Source organism: Caretta caretta, chromosome 10, assembly GCF_965140235.1.
Source record: "Caretta caretta isolate rCarCar2 chromosome 10, rCarCar1.hap1, whole genome shotgun sequence".
Taxonomy (NCBI): domain Eukaryota; kingdom Metazoa; phylum Chordata; order Testudines; family Cheloniidae; genus Caretta; species Caretta caretta.
The window spans coordinates 41,028,144-41,036,518 of record NC_134215.1 but is presented as its reverse complement, the minus strand read 5'-3'; the positions used below and the strand labels follow the sequence as shown (position 1 = coordinate 41,036,518).

The 8,375-nt window shown below is 53.7% G+C and overlaps 2 long non-coding RNA genes across 2 annotated transcripts; one reads left to right on the top strand and one right to left on the bottom strand.

Moving 5' to 3' along the window:
* Nucleotides 1–1,653: 1,653 nt before the first annotated feature.
* On the bottom strand, nucleotides 1,654–7,147 carry LOC142073357 (uncharacterized). Its single transcript, XR_012670187.1, has 2 exons — nucleotides 7,094–7,147; nucleotides 1,654–6,970 (listed from the first exon to the last, which is right to left on the bottom strand). It is a non-coding gene; the product is annotated as an uncharacterized LOC142073357 (long non-coding RNA).
* On the top strand, nucleotides 6,197–7,944 carry LOC125643489 (uncharacterized). Its single transcript, XR_007358732.2, has 3 exons — nucleotides 6,197–6,550; nucleotides 6,699–6,800; nucleotides 7,249–7,944. It is a non-coding gene; the product is annotated as an uncharacterized LOC125643489 (long non-coding RNA).
* The last annotated feature ends 431 nt before the right edge of the window (nucleotides 7,945–8,375 follow it).

The following is an 8,375-nucleotide window of genomic DNA, read 5'->3' as shown; positions in this document are numbered from 1 at the left end:
CAAAACAAAAAACATGATCAACCTGAGGCAGACATCTGGCATGGAAAATTTCAGCCCAAACTGTTAGAGTCTGGCCCAGTGATAAGAGCCAAAACCAAGGCTTTATAATGGGAAATGTTTGGCAACCTTACCTATATGTGCTGCTACCTGCCGTTTATAATTAACTGTGCACACAACATATCCCCCCACTGGATGGAATCAAATTGCTCAACAGTGCACTGCTAACAGATTAGCCTTTGACTCCTGTTATAGGCACCTCTATGGGTCCGGATCCTGCTGATCCTCCTGTTATAGGCACCTTTGGTTTTGGAGCAGGAACATCTGAGGCCTTGCCTTACTGTTACAATGATGATCTAGAGAGCCACAGAACTGTGAACACAGCCTGTCTGCATCAGGAAGTGCAGAGGCAGGAAAAGTGAGCTGGAGAGCAGCATGGAGGATAGACCAAAAGTAGGTCTTTAGGAATGCAAGAGGGACGCTGCGTGTAGCACTGTAGTGAGGTCAGGACTTATGGGTGCAGCGCCTCCTGCTAGTCATCTTGGGACTAAGCTGAACTCCAGCTCCGGAGCTACCTCTGATGGCAGTGTCTCACCTGCCTCTGGATCACAGTGCCCCTTTACTTCAGGGTTCTGCCCCAGCAGTACCCCCACATACTAGGTCTCCCCTCCCAGGGGAACCCCCAACCCTCTACACCCACCTTGCCTCAATGGCTTCTGCCAGTCATCATCTAGTCCCCTTTCACTGGGGCAGACTGCAGTCTGTAATGGTCACTCATCATTGGCAAGGGGGTTGGACCAGCTGCCTCTGCCTAACCCTGGGCTACACCTCTGCAGCCCCGGTACCTCTTTAGGCCTTAACCAAGGCCTAAGCCTGGGGAGTTGTCAGGCTGGAGCTCCCCAGCTCCTCTTGCCCTTTTCCCCAGCACTGCTCTGTTCTGCTTCACATCCATTGCTTCCATGCAGCTAGCCCTTCCCACTGCAGGGCTAGGGTAAGACTTCTCTATCTCCTGGCCCCACAGCCCTTTTATCCAGGCCAGCTGTAGCCTGATTAAGCCAGCCACATCTGGGGCCAACTATCTCCCCAGCCTCCCTCAGCTGCTCTTAATCCCTTTTACCTTGGAGTGGTGCAGCCACCCCACTACAAGCACACTTACCATAACAAAGCTCTGTGTAGCCAAGCACATGGTGAAGTGTTATTTTATGGTATAGCACAGCTGATGTGATGTTTTCACAATGAAACCTGAAACCCAAAAAGGAAACTCACCTGTTCTTAGGTTTTGTTGCAGACCTGAGCCTTAGACCAGAATGACTGAAATTTCATGAAGGTTTCTGAACACGGGACCAGCTGGGGTAACAAATCCACAGCTTCTTAAGGGTGCAGCATAAACCTAGGTGATGTTCAGCCATTTCAAATGAGCATTTTCATGTATTTGTACCCAAACCTCAACTGGTGCAAACCCCAAATGAACACAATATTTGCACAAATCCCCCCAACTAAAAAAAGCCATCTCCACCCAGCCCTGATGCAGATGTTTGCTCTAGTAGCAGGTTATTGTGAGCTTCCCATGTGCCCCCTCATGACCTCAGGGTGGTCCCGCAAGTAGTCCCTGCCTTAGTTTCTCCCTTCAACAGGCTTTTTCAATAATCCAGATCATTTTGTCCATTCTCACCCCTTTTTGGGTGCTGGTTTATTCAAATAACAGACATCCAAAATAAAGTTCTCAAGTTCATCCACTCACCCCCTTACCAGGTCACTCCAAGGCCTTTGCTGCCTGTAGCCCCACTCCCTGAGCCTCAGGGCTGTCTGCTGGAGCCTACTCTCCCTGCAGATCTCTGAGCACATCCCTGATGGCTCAGGGTTCTCCCAGCAGCATCTATCATCTCTCTCACCACTCTATGGGCTCCCTGGGGAGTCCCTCTGCCGCTTCCTTCTGCTCTTCAGGGGGCATCATCTGATCCCTGCTCAGGCATGTCTAGTTAGCAACTAGGGTTGGCTACCATCTGGCCTTTAAAAGGCAAGCCAGCCTATTACATGAGTGAATGCTGGTCTCTGCACTAGTGCCAATCCAGTTCAAGGATGGATCGCATAGGGAAGTAGCTAGATGGTTCTTCTAACACTAAGCCATTGGTTCCCATTCAATAGTACGATGGTAGTACCTGAAAATTACCCGATTAGGTGTCTGTCTGTCTGTTCAGTGATGTAGATAAAGTGGATTGGTAGATCTCAAACTCAGTTCCTAGCAGACAAGTGTCCACATCACATAAATACATCCCTACATCTGGCTCCACTGCTGGCAGTCTCTGCAGAGAGCCCAAGGGCTGAAATCGCCAGCCAAACACTCATTGACCTCCATGGGAGCAGGATTGGGCCCATGCGCATTTAGGGGTGTGCACAGATTATTTTGAAAGGGCAGGAGCTGTGGGCAGCAGAGAACTGTAATTTAGAGGACACTGTATTATAGCTGATGCTCTGGGGCCCAGAGTGATCATCTATCTACCTGGAGATCCCTCCTGCCCCCTTGCCTGTGCCAGGCAAGTGACCTGTGAAAGCAGCTCCCTGCCAGTGGTCATTTGTTCCGCTAGCCAGATGGAAAGAACAGCAGATCCGCAGGCGAGTGACTGCACCGGGCAGCAGGCACAACTCCTGGATGCTGACATCCCCACCAGTGGTTCTGTGGCCCCAAGACCATGACAGGTCTGGGGGAACCTCACAGGGATTGAGAGTTCAGCAGAAGGGTTGGAGAGTTTGGCTGCTCATCCAGGCCTAATCCAGGCTCAGCCCAGTTGGTTGATGATGTCCCAACTGCCACAGGAATGGCCTCTAGAGCCGGGCTCTACCTGCACCTGAGATGGGTGCTCAATGGTCCCGGAGAGGGAGCTAAGAGCCCACCCCACACTTTGACTGACAGGCATAAGGGACAGTCAGGTTTGCAGTCTCTGCACACACAGCGGCTGCCCCCTCCCTACTCCACTGGGAGCACAGTGCACCCCCCGGGGAGGGGGATGGGCAGGGGAGTGATAAGGCCATGGCTCTGCCCCCCAGCACCAGCCCATGGATCTTGCTGGCTGCCTGGATTCGTAGGGAGCAGGTGATGTGCCTCAGAGGCGCACAGGGGCAGCATGGCTCTGGCCTCTACAGTCTTGGGAGCACAAGCTGTTGGGGGCAGGGCCCTCTGCAGTGTGGGACTCGTATCAGGCCCCAGGTCTCTCTCTGTGACCAGCACAGCCTGTTGGTGCATCACAAATCAACTCCGTAATAAGAACCCTAACCCAGCTCTCTTGTGGAAGAGCCCTCTCCAGTGCACTAGGGGCCTAGAGCTATGGCAATAACCTTTACTGGGGAGCGAGAGCCTTCCTGTAGCTCTGTGGAGCCACCTTAACACCAGGCTTAGTGTTCATCCGGGCAGAGTTCCACTGGGCAGCGTCCGCTGGCTCCCTCAACAGCTTTGAGGAGCAGTGGGCGCTGTCCGGGGTTCTCTGCTCGGTGTCCCCATCCGGTATCCTTATTTTGAACCTTTGACCCTCACCCTGGTTCCTGTTTTTTATTAGTTGTCCCCCCAGATCAGTTGGTCTCTGGGTCCAGTGGTCCCTCCCGCTAGGCTGGGGGAGGGGCCTTTAGCAGTGGGTGGGCTTGCGCCCACACACTTCCCAGGTTTTCCAATACGACCAGGCTTAGTGTTCAACTTTCTAATGGCTACAAAACCAAATATCCTAGCCTCACTCATTCCCCAAGGCCCTGCCCCTGGCTCACTACATTCCCCCTCCCTCGGTGGCTGGCTCTCCCCCACCCTTACTCACTTTCACTGGGCTGGGGCAGGGGGTTGGGGTGTGGGAGGAGGTGAGGGCTCTAACTGGGGCTGTGGGGTGGGGCCAGAAATGAGGGGTTCAGGGTGTGTGTGTGGCTCTGGGCTGGGGCAGGGGGTGAGGGCTCAGTCTGGGGGTGTAGGCTCTTGGGTGAGGCTGAGGATGAGGGTTTGGGGTGCAGGAGAAGACTCCAGGCTGGGGGATGGTGCAGAGGTGTTCAGGGTGTGGGAAGGGGCTCCAGGCTGGGGCAGGGGGGTTGAGGTGTGGGAGAAGGGTGAGGGTGCTGGCTAGGGGTGTGGGCTCTGGGGTGGATCCAGGGATGAGGGGTTTGGGGTGAAGGAGGGGACTCCAGGCTGGGGCAGGCAGTTGGGGTGCATGAGGGCTCCGGCTGGGGGTGTGGGCTCTAGAGTGGGGCTGAGGATGAGGGGTTTAGGGTGCAGGAGGGGGCTGAGGCAGGGGTTTGTTTGCGGGAGAAAGTTTGGGGTGCAGGGTCCCAGTGGTGCTTACCGCAGCTCCTGGGAAGCGGCCGCCAGGTCCCTGCAGCCCCTAGATGCATGGGTGGCCAGGGAGGCGCCGCAGACTGCCCTCGCGCCTGCAGGCATTGCCCCTGCAACTCCCATTGGTTGTGGTTCCCAGCCAATGGGAGCTGTGGAGCTGGCACTCAGGGTGGGGGCAGCGCGCAGAGTCTCCCTGGCCACCAATGTATCTAGGGGCTGCAGGGACCTGGCAGCTGCTTCCAGAAGCCACGCAGAACTAGGGCAGGCGGGGAACCTGCCTTAGCCCCAGGCCCCCGCTGCACCACCAACCAGACTTCTAACAGTCCAGTTGGCTGTGCCAACGTGAGCCGCCAGGTCCCTTCTCAACTGGGCATTCCAGTCGAAAACCAGACGTCTGGCAACCCTAGCTCCTGCATGGTGCAGCCCACAGCTGGAAGGTGGATGTGACCAGGGAGGGGAGACCCAGTATGTGGGGGTACTGCTGGGGCAGAACCCCAAAGTAAAGGGGCACTGTGGTCCATAGGCAGGTGAAACACTGCCAGCAGAGAGCGCTTCAGAGCTGGAGTTCAGCTAATTTTCAAGATGACCAGCAGGAGGCGCTGCACCCATAAGTCCTGACCTCGCTACAGTGCTACACACAGCGTCACTCTTGCATTCCTAAAGACCTACTTTCTGTCTATCCTCCATGCTGCTCTCCAGCTCACTTTTCCTGCCTCTGCACTTCCTGATACAGGCAGGCTGTGTCCACAGTGCTGTGCTACTGTGGCCCTCTAGATCACCATTGCAAAAGTGAGGTAATAGTGGATGTGGAGGTGGATGGTGGATGTGACCTGCAGGCTACAAGGCGAACTACAGGGCAGACTCAAGCAGGGATCAGATTCAAAAGCCTCCTGAGTTTATTCCTGCCATTCTCCCCCCACCCCCGGGGTCAGGAAAGGGGTTTCCTGCACTAGTCCACTAGTCTCATTAGGCACCTCAAGCATCGACTTGGGTTGCCAACCCTCCAGGATTGGCCTGGAATCTCCAGGAATTAATAATTATGCCATGTGATGAAATCTCCAGGAATATATCCAACCAAAATTTGCAACCCTGAGCCTTGCCAAGTGAGTACAGCCCACCCAGTACTCTCTTTATAATAAACCACAGGAAGAGTCCTAGGACGGAAAAAAACCCTATGGTCCTCTGCCCTTTCCTCCAGCAGTCTCTTGCAGTGGGCAGCCCCTGCAGAAAGGTCATCTTTCTCCATAGCCAGCCTGCTTTTTAAGTGGCCCATTCATTACCTGTCAGCTCATCAACCCTTGCTGGCTCAGGCCCTGTCTACACTGGTAAGTTTTTGCACAATAAAGCAGCTTTCTGTGCTATAACTTCTGAGGTCTACACATTGCCAAGCCACTTAGTGCGCAGAAACTGAACAGTTGCAGCGCTGTAAAAAAACCCACCCCAATGAGAGGCGTACGGCTTTTACCGCGCCGCGGTGCCAATGTAGACACCCTGGTCAATTACAGCGCTGTGATTGGCCTCTGGGAGGTGTCCCACAATGCCTGTTCTTGCCTCTCTGTTCATCGGTTTGAACTCTACTGCCCTGCCCTCAGGTGACCAACCGTCATCCCCACCCCATAAATTCCTTTGGAATTTTGAAAGTCCCCTTCCTGTTTGTTCGGTGATGCATGCGGTGGTCTCAACGCATCTTTCCAGGTGGCCATGCCTGCTCCATGCACCAGGCGATCCCCGCTTGGAGCAACGCCGAGTTGCTGGACCTCATCGGCATTTTGGGAGAGGAGGCTGTCTAGTCCTAGCTGTGCTCCAGCCATAGGAATTATGATACCTACGGACGGATTTCATGATGCATGACAGAAAGGGGCCATGAGCGGGACACAGTGCAGTGCAGGGTCAAAGTGAAAGAGCTGTGGAATGCCTGCCACAAGGCACACGAGGCAAATTGCCGCTCTGATGATGCGCCCATGAGCTGCTGGTTCTACAAAGAGCTGGACGCGATACTCGGTGGTGACCCCACCTCCACGCTGAAGGCCATTGTGGATACTTCGGCTGCTTGCATGCCAGTAGAGAGTGGACTGAGCCAGGAGGAGGAAATCTTGGACTAGGATGTGGAGGGGGAGGGGGACCCAGAGGCAGAGGATGACTTGGAGGTCAGAGATGCATGCAGCCAGGAGCTCTTTTCTATCCCGGAGGAAGCTAGCCAGTCACAGCTGTCGGATCTTGGTGAAGCGCAAACAGGAGAGGAGGCCCCTGGTAAGTGGATTTGATTTTGGGAATCGCTGAGGCGAGTTGTTGGGGGCAGGAGGGTTGCAGAAAGCAGGCTTGTCTCTGTATGATGCACGTACCACACGCCTAGTCTGAGAGGCGGAACAGGCTGTTGATTGACTCCCTCACTTCACAGGAATCTGCGTCAGAGATCTCCAGGAAACTCTCATGGAGATACTGGGCAATCCACTGCCGTGGATTCTTTGGCAGAGCGGCTTTGTTTCTTGCCCCATTAACGGTAACTTTCCCGAGCCACTGTGCTATCACAGGGGGTGGGGGTGGGGGAACAATTGCTGCACACAGGCGAGCCGCATAAGAGCTAGAGTGGAAGCTGCAGTCTTGGAGAAGACCCTTCTTTGATTCCCTGCTCACCCTCAGCAGTGAGATAACTTCCATAGTGATCACATTCTGTGGAAAATGTGGGGACAGGAATGATTATCAGGCGCCCCCCCAACAGTGCCCAAAAGCCACGTGCCCAGTCTACAGCAGGGTCCGGGAACAGTGATTTACCCTGCCCCTGCAGCTACTCACCATTTTGGGGGTCTTATGGCTCATGTGTGCTTGCCTGGGGTCAGCCAGTTAGTGACAGGTATGTGAATACTGGCTGTGTTTTAAATCACCAAATCAGTGTTGTGTGTATTGCAAACAATACTGCTTCTGTAAAATGTTGCGTTTAAACTTCACAGAGATGACCTTGGGAGCCCAGCCTCCCTCTTTGTTATCGCTAGCTGAATGGCTGCGCAGAATTAGAAAGCGGCCATGAAGAACTAAGGAGGACTTTCTGCGTGAGGTTATCAAACACTCAGTGTCTGAAGAACAGGAATTGAAGGAGTGGCGGGACAGCCAGAAGAGAGACCGAAAGGAGAACGCAGCACGCCAAAATGAAGCCACAGAGCGGCTCTTAAATGTTATGGAGCGCCAAGCAGATACACTCCAGGTGATACTAGCACTGCAAACTGAGCAACTCTGTGCCCACCCTCCCCTGCAGCCACTGTCACAAAACTCTTTATCGCAGCGCCCCCCGCACCCCCTCCCCCCGACACTGCCAACACACTCTGATCAATCTCCTGGCTCCCCTCTGTACTCACAGCATTCCACTCCTCCCCCGTCACAGTCCAGCACTGCAGATTCCCAGTACCCACTGCACTCAACAAGCATCCCTTTGCAGTTTGGCCCTGCTGAAGTACAGTACCTGCTGCATTGTATTCTAAAGGAGAAGGTTGGATATGATCCCTGGACATACACAAATCTTTAGCCGTTCTGGGACCCCACCTCTTCCTGGGACCTTTCCTTCCCCCACCCCCTCAGTGCTGATGTGTTTTTTTGTTTGACTCTCTCTTCTGGTTGTTGTTTTTTAATAAAATAATAGTGTTGGTTTGAAAGCAATCTTTATTCTATTAATTGAAAGCAAAAAGAGCCTTGCAAAGCAACAGACAATTATGTTAAACCTTCATATTGCATCGTCTGCACCAATCACAATCACCTCCTAGCATTACAAGCACTGCACTCCCGAGCATAGCAACAAATATTAGTGGCTTTCAGCTTCAAATTTCTGCCTCACGGCATCATTCTTGTGTCCTTGAGCTGCAGGGCTGGGGTGAGCTCATCACACAGTCCCATGAATGTGGCTTTCCTCATCCAAAAGTTCTGCAGCCACTGCTCGTCATCCCAGACGTGCATGACGATGTGATCCCACCATTCAGTGCTTGTTTCCCGAGCCCAAAAGGGACATTCCACTGTGGTCAGCACCTCTGTGAATCCCACAAGCAATCTCGTGTCGTAGCTAGTACACATGGTGAGATCAATGTCACAC